The following is a 12,993-nucleotide window of genomic DNA, read 5'->3' on the forward strand; positions in this document are numbered from 1 at the left end:
AAACTCTCACAAGTACGTCCCACAAGCCCTACAGGGGTCACATTAACCTGACTCCCTAGCAGGCGCACTCCAATCTTAAATACACCTTACGCTCGTTGTCTTTTTACATACGGAGATAAAGTATTCCCGCAGGCTAAGACCGGCTTTTAAGTTCCCAGACTTCTCAAGGTCAAGTTCTCCTAATTCTTCTAAGATAGCCCTCCGTTAACCCATCTATTCTGGAATAAGCTTGGTGACAGTGCAACAGATAACCCCTCCCCCCCCCCCCAAGAATGTAAACATTTGTGGTTTATTTTATGACAGATGGTGAGATTTTTGCTTCACTTCACCACCTGTAAAGGTTTGCACAAAGTCTGCAGTTACGGAGGGTTTATGGATCTCGCACACAATGTTGTTGGCCTTGTGTGCATGTCACTAACTGATAGTGGCTAACAATGGCCCTGTTGTCAAGGTAGTTAATCACTGTTGATCAAAGGTCAGAGGTCAGACTCTGGAAACAGGTGGCATGCAAATATTTTTTTCCCCCTTAATATGGGCTACTAACTCGTCGATGGGACGTTTGTGAGACTTGGCTTAGGAGACCAGTCATAGAATGACATCTAAAGGTCTAGTTTGTTAAGTAGCACCTAATACCTGCACACTTATCAGTTTAAAGCACTTATTATTTAGCAGTATTGGAACTGGGGCATGAGTATCGAAAGTTATATGCCTGGCCCCATAATTTCTACTAGTAAGAAAGCAGATCGCAGAACTATAGCCCTCCTCGGGCCTCTAATCCACACCTCCTTAGAATTCATTTTTGCAACACCAAGGGTTTCGGTCTTCACATCTGCCCCTTCCACATAAATCCATTTAGGTGCAGTTGCCACACAGATGGATAGCTGTGTATTGACTTGAGCTCTCATCCACAGATGTGTATAAATAAGATTTCCAGTCTGCGTGGAAGTATCCTTGTCTGCATAAATCACGCAGGACAGTAAAAGGATCTCTAAGATATTTCACCAGGAGAGCACTCCACGCGGAGTGTACAAGCTGCCAGCGACACTGTGGGTGCCCTTTATGCATAGTAATGCGAGTGTTGGACTGCAGCCATTGAGATAAGCTGGGATGTGCAAACGTTGAACTGCGTACAGGAATGATGAGCTCTGTGGCCATCTAACACCTTTCAAATGGACAGTTCTTACTAAGAATTAGCATATTTCATTACATCACTAGAAGTGACTGGACCATTATCCTTTAGTATAGCACACACATTGACTTGTGACTTCACAGGAAGTGGAAAACTATTTACTAAAATAATTGTAAAATTATATGTATATGTTAACCTAGACACTACCACCCTCAATTTCTCTAAAGTAAGGACACATTGCCTAAACATTGCATGTGCACTTGTGTAAAATGACTAACCCAACCTGAATGAAATTAATTTGTTAGCTCATATTTTAAAAATAATACAGTTGCCCTGTCTCCTAAATAAATGCAATTACTCCAAGTACACGATTTGAGTAAATTTGCCTGTGTAACTGCTCCCCGAGTAATTAAACTCCTACATATATAAATAAGTACAAAATATGTATGTTATCATGTATATTTGAAATACAATTACAGTAAATACTACTAAGGGGAACACAGCACATGTAAATCACCCAAATTTTAATATTATCTAAAAAACTACTGCCTTTGTTCCCTCACAGTATCGTATATGCAGTGGCATGATGTATATGTAGACACCCTGACCCTTGATTGATGTGCTGACTATGCAGCCCGTATACCATGACCAAAATCAAGGTGTAATAATAATGTGGTGGAATGGATGACGTTGCTCTCCATAGAGATGTGATGCAACGTATAGTATATAATCTCATTAGAACACTGCCATTTAATGTGCCAGGAACCTTTGAAAGAACGTATAAAATATAATGCACGTCTTGCAGTTGCTATATCTCTGATTACCTTGACCTGGGACTGACGGTGCCAAAGCGTTACTACATTTTCAGTTATACACCTGTCCCTAAGATCTCAGTTTCAAATGTCCGAGTCCTTCTCTAGGACTCGGACGCGGATGCTCCTGCCTTTTCCCCTCCAGTGGAGTGAGCAAGGGCCTCCTCTTCCCATGTGCTGAGTTGCATTGTCCTAACCTAGAAGGCCATGAATATTGTATGAACCTTGTCAGAAATAAACGCTGACATTACCTCTGGGTATTTGATGGAGCATTTCCATGATCTGATCTGTTGTAACAGTGTAAGCTGTTTTCATCCTCTGCATTTAATCTTAAATTTGAGCTGCAAAAGTGCTTCTCAGCTCACATGAGTTATATCGCAGCTGGCAGCTCTCACAGGAAGCAGTTGTTCTGTAAGAGGTTATTCAAAAGCAAGCATGCACCCCTTCTGTCTTGGCCTAAAAGCCTATGGAAATCAGGAGAGCTAAGTATGAGCAGTGGATGTTACCAGAATCTGCCGAATGTTTCCTTAGAATCCTAATGTTCATTTTATAAATCACAGGGTGTTTTGTCTTATCAAAAATAGGAATAATTTAATGTAAATATTGCTTCCTGGTTCAGGGCACTTGGCACTTTGTAACGTTAATAAACATGTTGGTGGGTAACTGGTGTGCACTGTCTTTTTAGAGTGCTTAAGTGTAAATTGAGTGAGTCTAAAAGCTGCTATCCGAACGAAGCTGTTCGGACTCCAAATTTGGCAACTTATTCAGTAGACCACAAGTAGACTATAAGTAGATGTCACTTCCAATATGCACGTTTCAACCATGCTCCTCTACATCTGCACTTTCAAACCTTGAATGTATGTCTTGCTACTAAAGGATTGGCATGAATGAGGTCAGAGTGAAATAAGGGGGCGATTCAATTGTCATGTGCAAGAAGAAAGGGTGGGAAGACTTCAAGGATGGCGGAGGTAGGCGTGACCGTATAGATGTCCTATGCCTCTACTTCTGCTAAAAGCTCGTCTCTCTGGGAAGCACGCCTGTTGTGTTGGGATGTTGTCCACATCTTTAATACATAGTGACAAGGCCTGTGTGCTTTATTTTTAACTTATAAATTTCAGTTTTTAGTCTGATAGTGTGTTAAGTTAGCCACCTCAGGTGCTTCTTTTTCACCCAGGTATGCTTGTTTGAGCTGGCTTGGGCTTTTTAGCAATGAAGATGAGTTGTGTTTAGGGTAAGTTCGGTTTAAGCTAGGCACTTGCCATCCAGGCTGAAATGAGGGTTAGGCATTTTTCGTGTGTGGGTGTCGTTTGCCCTGCACATATTGTCCATATTAATGACTCTGAATTCTTTTATTGACAATCAAGACCCTGAAAGATTTCAAGTAAATGTTGAAAACTGATTTCATGTAAAGAAAGGACCCTTGGGATACTCCACAGGAATAACTGGTAGCTGCTGAGGTCTGGAGGTGCCCATGTGAAATATGTGTTGTCAGCACGAGAGGTGGCACTATAAACAGTGAAGTTTCTTGAATTCTATGTGGTGACGAGTGTTAGTGAGTGAGTCCATTCGTATGATGCAACACTTTTGAGAGCCAGTTCTCTCGAGCCACTGGAAGGGGGGTGCACCGTGAATAGTTCTTGGCTGCACACAGCTTTAACTGCCTGTAGGCAGACCCATGCCTTCTAATCTATAACATATACTTGGAGTGGGCTTTGGGTGAGCCACTTGCTCCTGATAGAATGGCTTTTTTGATTATCTCAGTTGTGGGCTCTTGATTAATTGGCTTTTCTTCCTGTTCGTGTATTTACCCTGCCCTTGAAGCATCTTTTACAGGAATAATTGTAGGAGTGTGATTGTAAGGTATCTGACACACCAAATATCCTCCTGAAGCACCGGTAAGTCCAGCAGCATACTGTTTTTCCTGCTCACTCAAAACCTTGGGCTTTTGTGCCCCTGGTTCTCGACCATTAGGATTTTGTCTGTATCCTTTAAAGTCCGGAAGCTGCTGGTATTTAACTGCATTGGATGGACCATAACCCTGCTTCCAGAAACCCAAGCCCAAATAGTCAGCCTGTGGGTCCATTAGGTGCTCCTTATCCCGTGGGTGCCCTGGCAAGCTGAATTATTTACCTTTATCAGTCAGTTTCAAGGTAAGGGTCGAAAAATGTTTTTGACCCCGAAGTATGTTGTTGTGGGTGCAATTCCCATTCCACTCGTAGCCCCTAACACAGACTCGAGACCAGTTGACCTCGAAATTGGTCTCCCTACTGAATTATGAATCATTTCAAGGACATGGTTAACTGAACATAGACTTGTGGCACTCTGAAATAGCAACTTAGCTTGGGTGTCTCTCCTGTTCCTATATGAGGGACAGGCTTTTGGTTTTTTAGTTCTGGGACTATTTTTGATAGATGCCTTGCCACATGTTCTCAAACCCACTAAGTTGTCAAGCACTGCACACACAACCACTGAGAAGCTAAAGCACAGGAAGACATATTGTTACGAACTTGATGCACTCAGGTATTCTGTGTCGCACCTAAGCACTGACTGATATATGCCACTGTCTGGGGGTTAGTAAACAAGGGAGACCAAAGTGACCTCATTTCCCTTTTGGCTTCAACTGGCCATGGTATTTTAGCATATACATTTATGGTTTAGGAAACAGTGTATTTAGATCAAACAGGGTGATAGGGCTATCTGCATTTGTGTTTTAGTCCTACCTTTTCTACATGCATGTAAATACCTGTTCTTTTCTTATATATAGTTTCCAATGGGCATTACATTTATTTATTCATGTAATTGCTTGTGTGAGGTAGTTAGATTTTCACCTAGCACCTTCACTGCTCCTCTTGTTTTCCTTGGCGAACCACTAGTAAAGGGGATCATTATATTATCTAATTGAAGTTTTCTGGTACCCGAGGCATGTGTGCCACTGGTAGCCGCTAATAAACACTTCGATTAACCAGGAGAGTCCTTCCAGAAGTGCAGGCAAGTCAGCGGGCCTGATGGGGCTCAACATGGACTCCGGTGATGGGCAGTTGGTCTGGTGGTCCCATTTCTCGAATCGCAGTCGTGTGGCCTTTTCTTGCACAGTGACAATGATAATACCTTACTCACACAAGATGAGTGTTATTTTCTTTTCATCTTGCATGATGGGTCCTTGCACGTTGCTGGACAGTACCAACCACGAACCCTGCCTTCTAACCATTCACTTTCACAAAGACTTCCCAAGAGCTGAGTGCCTTTTGGTAACAACTAGCGCTAGTGCTTAGACATTTTTCCAGAAGTTACTGTGCTGGGCGATGCTCTTACCGAGGAGCAGATGGGACTCTGGGAGTGACGCCTACCTGACCGCTGCCCATTCTTGGGAAACATTGTATATTGAAAAGGAGAAATTGAGAATGTGGTGGGACAAAATGTCCGACCAGAGGTACTTATTTGTACTGGCTCCCATCACGGAAAAATCCAACAAAACTGGTTCCCTTAGGCAGTCTCCAGCCAACTGGACTTGTGCCAGTGGTTACTGAGCATTAAGCTTTGTTTGGTTTCTGTATCTCATGAGGAAGCATTTATGACTTGGTATGTTATATTCAAAAGTCCCAGTAAAATTTGTCCACATGGTAATTTGCAAATTTTGCGCAAATTCTTCAATTCATCAGTTCATCAATTCCATTCAGGCTGCTGAGGTGATGGAGAAATTGACCCATCACCTCAGTAGCCTATCACCATCAGCCAGATTTTATGACGCTTTCATCATTGTAGCGTATCCGTATGAGTTAAAGGTAGATATGCATTCATAGAAGATGTGGGCCATATTGCTCCTAAAAGCATCCTTTCATGGTTCAAATCTAAGTTATTCTTTTATCCAAGAACATATACACTCGCCTACATCTAGCTGCCCGTGAGGTATAACCATGGAGGTCGGGGGGGGAGGGAGGGGATTAAAATAGGTGAGAGAAGGGGGATGGGGAGGAACAGAGGGGGGTCAGTAGCAGAGGGTTGGAATAGTCCAAATCTGAGGGAGGCAGGTGGTATTGGTCCCCACCGCAATGGCACCTTCCTCATCTGTTGTTAACATCCGGAGAAGTGGGTCATCCAGGGCGCCAGCTTCAGGTCTGTTGTTCCTTACTAGGATGAAATATTGTGTTCTCATCTTGTGTAAATCAGAGTATTTGGAGTCGTTTCAGACAAGAGAGTTTGCTGAAATGTTGTGCTACAAAGCGGATGCATGGACTGCACATTTTTCAAAATGCGGCAATGTATTATCTATGGAAGCTGTGAGTTTCTCTCTTCCTACGGTGTCCCATAGTTTGTGACTCCAGTCAGTATGGCCAGGTGTAGTACCGGTTCCCCATCTAGAGGGGTCGCCCTATTTTGCAGCTCAGAGCGCATTGCAATTGCTTTTCCTGTGTGGGAGTGCAGCGGAAAAGTCTGCACATTCAGGTGTCCTGTAGTATTTAGCAGCGGAGACTGCGGATATACTTGTTGAAGATTTCATTTACATCTTTTAATACTACCTCCCAGTATTTTTTGAGTTTATGGCAGTGCCACAGGAGGTGGGTCAGTGTGGCCGCGTTTGCTCCAGTAATTGTCTGCGCTGAAGTAAGACATACGAGCTCTGTGAACTATATCTGTACATTCTTTAGAAGTGAAGGAACATTCCATCTCGGTCTCCCATCTCCTCTGAGCTGGAGATTTACTGGCCAGAGCCACTTTGTTTATGAAACACCAGTGCTTTTCAGTGAGTGACCTTTTCCATTCCACCATATAGCGTAGCTGGGTTTCAAAGTGGTAGTGGGTGAGATGGGGGATGCTTAGACCTTTCTTGGCCAGGGATAAATAAGCCCTTTTCTAGCCATGCTAGGCTTCTGCCCCCCCCCCCCCCGCCCCAATATAGGTCTCGATCGTTGTAGCTTACGGAGAAGGTGTGATGGTTAGAGTGGGAGGGTCTGCATGACATGCATTATCTTGGGAAGGAGGGTCATTTTCACTTCATCCATTCTGCCTATTCATGAGAGTCCACCTCCCTTCCAAATCTGTAAGTCTGAGCAAGCTGTGACAGTGAGGTCTGAGTAGTGGCATTCCACCGTTTTCCTCAGGGGTATGCAGATTTTGAGCCCTAGAAATCTCACCCAGTGGCTTGCCCACAGGAAGGGAAACTGGCACTCTAGTTGGAGATGATCATGCAGTGGAAACGTGAGATTAAGGACCTGCGATTTCTGAATATTTACTTTAAAGCATGAGATCTGTCAAACTCCTTGTGTTCATGCAGTAGGGCTATCAATAAGGTGAGGGGCTGTGTAAGCGGCACCACCACGTTGTCTGCATATAAAGCTATTTTGTTTTCTTTAAGGCCGATAGCGTGCTCTTGATCTGCACGTTTGCCAGGGCTAAAATAAAAGCCGGCCGTAGGCCTGTGAGGTTAGGCCGTTGTCTCTTACCCATGCCATAAGCCTAGTGCAGCGGCATATTTTTCATTTTTGAAATCCGGCACCTAAACTCATCTTGACAATCACTCGCCAGAGAAATGGCTTATATACTTGATCAAATGCTTTTTATCGTCGCTCTATATAGGGAATGCCGGGACAAGATTGCTTTGTCTACGAGGTGCATCAGTCTTTTGGTGTTGTCACTGCAGCCTCCCTCCATTATGAACCTAGCTTGATCTGGATCTATGAAGCCATGCATATATGGGTTGAGGTGTGCGGTTAGAATGCCGGTAAAGAGCTTGGCCTCAACATTGCGCAAGGATATAGGGCAGTAGGAAGAGCATTTCGTGGAATCTTTCCAGGGTTTGGGAATTACTGTAAACACTGCTTCTTGCATGGTGTCAGTTAAGGGGCTCGTGTTTCCAAAGGAGTTGTTGAGACCGGCAAGAATAGGAGCCAGCTGAGCTATGAAGATTTTGTGGAAGCTTGAAGTGAACCCGACTAGCCCTAGGGCCTTTCCAGATTGTAGTCAGGCAGTGGCCAAGAGTTCTTCGTCTGTTTGCATATTCCCCTCTAGGTTCACCTCTGGTTCTGGCAGTTGCGTGGTGTGGGTGGAAGAAACATAGGTATTTGTCTATGCGAGACCCTTTTCCTCTGCAGTTTACAGTTCATTGTAGAAATGTTCAAATCTTTGTGCAATTTTGTGTGTACTGCTTCCTTTCTGTAGTTGGAACTTTAGGGCTGTTGTGAGTTTGGACCATCGGTTTGTATGTATCTGCTTTGAGCTCCCAGCTTTATTGCCTCCTGCTGCTTCGTATGGAGGAGGCCGTACTCTGTTCCGTGTCTAAAGCCTTAAGTTGTTTCCAAGACAGTCAGTTGTCTCCACACTCTATAGGCATGGGATTGTTTATGGGCGTCTTCCAGGGCTCTCACTCATTTACCTAGGGTGATTCGTTTATTCTTTCTAGCCTTATTGAGCCTAGCTGAGATGGCTGTAAGGGTTCCAACAGTTTTCAAGGTTTCACACAGAAGGGAGGATGAAGTGCTTTGATTGTCATTCATCTGGAGGAAGTGGTAGATCACCTCCCTGACCTCCTTTGTAGTGGATTCATACGTTAAGAGTTTGTCGTTGAGGTATTGTTGGACTCACCATTATAATTTAATGGCCAGCAGAATCACCACTCCTGCCCTTTTATTAGGCCCTGAGGAAAAAGATTGTCTGTCTAGCCAGCGGGATCTCTACTGCTCCTGGTCCTTCTTCATGAGGCGTGTTTATTGTAGGAAATATATATCCAAGTTGGAGTCTTCGAGCAGGGACATGAGCGGTGCCAGATGTTTTGCAAGGGCGTTAAGACTGTGGACATTAAGGCTCATAAGCATATCGTTCAGCTTATGGGCTTCAAGTTCTGTATTGCTGATTCAAGTTCTATATTGCTGATTGCCAGCTAGTTCCCACCCCCACCTTTGGTGGGGGTGGGAACTAGCTGGGTGAACACAAAACTCAACCGCTCCCTCCATGGGAGTCATGGGTACTGCATGTATTGGGATTGTGCCAGAGGGAATAGTAGCAGAAGTGGTAGAAAGAGACAGTGGTCGTCCTGTCGCCTTGACAAGTTAGTGTGCAACTGTGACCACTACCAACTGTGAGTGATGGTTCCATTATCAAGGGGGCCATGTAGATAAATCCTGTGTGATGCGGCATGTGCGCGTGACCTTGGGAGAATGTAGTTGAGCGATCAGTCTGAATTATGTTCCTGAGCGACATTATAGTCCTGGAGTTGATGGAGTACTGCTGAGCGTTCTTGGCGACTTTCGTCTCCTGATGGTTAAACTCCTGAAGGTGTGTCACTCCTGCCTGCCAGTTATCTCCAGTGCGGAGGAGTCACGGGGTCAGTTGTGCTGACTTGATTCCTCGGAAGATCTCCCAGTCCTAATATAGTTCGGGCTTTGTCCATGGTGCGAATCATATACTTTTCATTATTCCACACAAGATCAGGTGGAATAGGTGACTCCATTTGTATTTAACCCCTTTCTTGCATAGAAAGGAGTTGGCTACCTTAAGCAAATGGCATCGCTGGAGAGTTATAGGGGACAAGTCCTGGTCCAGCCAAACTTTACCACCCTCAAACAAGATGGGGCTTTGGTTGCATACCGCTGCCATGATAGCTTCCTTCTGTCAAAAGTGGTGGCTACGATTTAGGATATCTTGTGCTGCACGTGATGTGTTGGATGGCCGACCTGCTTTATGTGTGCAATCAAGAACAATATCTTTTGCCATCCAGATCTGGGAGTATATGGCAGAAGAGGAGGACAACGTAGCCCTCCAGGTCACCATAGCCTGCCATGGGTGGGGGGATGACTCTGGATATTTGAACGCCAAGATTTATTTTCAAGGTCCTGCCAGTGGAGTTCTTCAGCCCGCGTCTGTAGAGGTCAAGTTCCTTCTCTGTAGCATCACAGCTGTTTTCCGAAGTGGCCACCCAGAGGTCAATACACGCTATGTAGATCGACTTAACTCCACTTCTCTCTACTGCTAGTGGTAGGGGCGTCTGCCTCCATGTGTTCAGAGCTCAGGGGCTGCGTGTTGTGAATCGCTTGGTCCATGGGGAGGTGTTGAATGTTTGGTCAGGCTTTTTGGAAGAGGCTTTGTTCAGCATGTCTTTAAGTGTGAATTCTTTCCTGTGTATCCGTGGGGTGGCTTGTGGTATGATCTTTCAGTTGTTAGCAGGACTCTCTCTAATACACAGCCCTGAATCCAGAGGAATGGGCAGGTTTCGGTGCACCTTGATGAGCGAGATCGCTTTGGGTCACGACTGTCTCCCGCGCCCTGGATGTAATCAGTTCTGCTTCTGAGTTTCCCTGGCCCGCAATAGGTGGCTTCTGCACCTGGCCTGTGTCTGTCCACGCTCGTGGACCTGTTCAGTACCCTGGTGAAGGCCTTGCTCCTGCGCTATCGAAACCCATGTGACCACTTTTCCCTGGCACTCCACTCTGGAACCTCTTGTAGTCCTTTCTCTGTTATACATGTGCCGTCTATGTGGGAACAGTGCTGACATGGGAAGCGCAGCAGGGAGCAGGCACTTTGCTCTTACTTTGCTCTTACTTCAGCTCCAGGCATCTGGGCCTGCTCGGCCGCTGGGTGTTGAGTTGCCAGGGTGGATCACCGTCCGGGTCTCTGAGGGTGTAGAACTCTGAGCTGTGTCACAGCACTGTGGTAGCCTCGAAGACTCTGCTTATGGTGCGGTGTCCGGTCCAACTACTTTCAGACAGGTGCATAGTCTGGGACTCTTATAACGCGGTCTCCGTGGCGGACGCCACCATAAGTTCAGGCTGCGGAAACAAACTGGCCACCCCCTGCTGCTCTGGGGATATCTAGTGGAGTGTGCTGGCTCTTTTCAGTTTGCGTTTTTCTCCACTGACTCCCGGGAATTACAATTCCATAGACTGTCCGGGTCTGCAGGTTGGTGTGTATGGGTGGTGGAGCATCTCGGATGCACTCTTACATGGTTGCCATCTTGGCCTCACTTCCCAAACATCCTTTTAGAGTATTCTGAATATGCTCTTCCAGTGGTTTGTTCTCGGAAGCATTTTATTCCTGCTCTTTTGTTACCTTTTTGAAATATAAGCTTTGGTATAATACTGTGGGCTTCTTCCTATCTATTTTATTAGGATTTTGGTTTGCCGCTGGTGCGATGGGCAGTGTGGTATTAATATAATTTGTTTAGATGTACGAAGTATTCCTTTGCACAAACCTAAGTGTACTCAATAGAAGTTTTACATGCCTGCGAAGGGGGTGGAGTGGAAAATACCATCTCTCTCCACTTTATAGTGGAGGGAGATGGACTGTGTGTCTTAAGGGGATGCTCAGAGCAGAAAGAAGAGTTTCAGAGCTGCACTTTGGCAAGGAACTAGGCTGTTAACATGGCGAGCGCTATTGAAGTGTGGGGGCCCAGCTTCTGATTGGTCATCTTGTGATGTAGTTTGACGGATCTGAACTGGGATGACATTCCATGTCCTAGTAGCATAGTAGAACTCCTCATGTCTTATTCTTACAGTCCCTAAATTCCAGTCTCATAATGCCTTTGCTGCATGTAGTGCATGTTGTATGCTGTAGGTCTTAATCTTGATTACCAAATACAGTGGATTGCCAGCATTGACCTCTTAATAGGTAGTGCAGCAGGTCTTAAATGTGACACAGTGATATCAAACATACGGGCAAAAAAGGTGTTGGGTTGCTTGTGTTCAGAGAGGGCCTGCCTTAGAAGTATGGGCTGGACTATGCTATTGGAGGAGGGTTAAGCCTAATTTGCATATGCCTAGTTCTAATCTGAGGTGGCCTGGTGGGCAAAACAACAATGGGTTGTAATGCTACCCCATGCGATTGCCTGTGGTTAGACTTATTGCAAGCATCCTCCCATCATGTTTTGTGTGTTTAATGAAACGCCATAAGTGGCCAAGGGTATGCCCAGATGTTGGTCCTTTGCTCACTGTGCCACTGGAACCAAGCTGCACCAACTGAAGAGCCCAAGTCAGAGTGAAATTGGTCTTGGGCTGCTTGTGGTCTTGTGCCTTGGTACTTCAGGCTGGAATGTTTGAACCAGGGTCAAGACTGATTTGCATATGGCTGGATCTAATCTGAGGTGGCATGGTGTGCAAGCGAACGATGGGTTGGAATGCTACCCGAGTGATTGCTAATGGTTAGACTTATTTCACACAACTTCTCATCACTTTTTCTGAACTTGATGTCACACAATGATAGTCAGGGGTTCGTGCAATCCTGCTGTACTCGTAAAGACCTTTGCAGCATGGAGGATCTCCAGGATGCAAGCCAGTACAACGATGTCTCCACATAGTTATCCACCCATCAACATATTGCTCCTAATTATCTATGTAAAAATCTCTGCCTCCCTTTGTGGGCAATTCAGCTAAAGCAAATAACATTGGCAAGGAGGAATTCCACGATGATACCCCTCACTGTCCAGAATAATTGTCAAAGTGCTTTTTACCCATATTTTTGCTATTTTTTAATAGTTTTTTCTATCTGTCTAGTGCTTACCTAGTGCTCCGTAAAAAACAGTGGGCAGAAAGTTACCTGTGTGGAATCACTAGGAAGACCCACCATTAACCCTTTCAAACTCCATCTATTATAAGTCATGTAAAAAGCATGTCTTATGTGGGCTAGTGTTCTGTGCCTTTGTGAGGTTATGTAATCAGGAATTCAGCGGCAATGGCAGGAGATCGTGTTTGCATGAGGCACACCCTATGTAAACATGGTCTGCATAGCCTAGCAATTACCTCCACCGCAGGGTTTTCTGCCAGCAGAATACATAGATCCTTGTATCCTGCAGATGTGTATTATGGAGAAGGATTCTGTCGGCAGAAACTATAGTTACTTCTTCCCAATACATAATATAGCCCACAATTTGCTCTATGGTGCAACCGTTTAATGTGATAGTGCCCCTTTGCAGCAAAATATTTGTAACTTCTAGGTTTAAATCAATGATGGGGTTGACACACCCTTTCATTATTTTGTGATCTGAGACCAATAGAAAGATGACTATTTAGGATGGAAAAATGTATTTAAGTAACAGAAGTCTATTTGGCTAACAGTGCTCTGTATATA

At 44.9% G+C, this 12,993-nt stretch overlaps 1 protein-coding gene across 3 annotated transcripts in view; it reads left to right on the forward strand.

Moving 5' to 3' along the window:
• LOC144770399 (uncharacterized) overlaps positions 1–12,993 on the forward strand; it is a 643,183-nt gene that overhangs the window by 201,986 nt on the left and 428,204 nt on the right. The gene's annotated exons all lie outside the window — the stretch shown is intronic.

This window comes from Lissotriton helveticus, chromosome 7 (genome assembly GCF_964261635.1).
Source record: "Lissotriton helveticus chromosome 7, aLisHel1.1, whole genome shotgun sequence".
Lineage (NCBI taxonomy): Eukaryota > Metazoa > Chordata > Amphibia > Caudata > Salamandridae > Lissotriton > Lissotriton helveticus.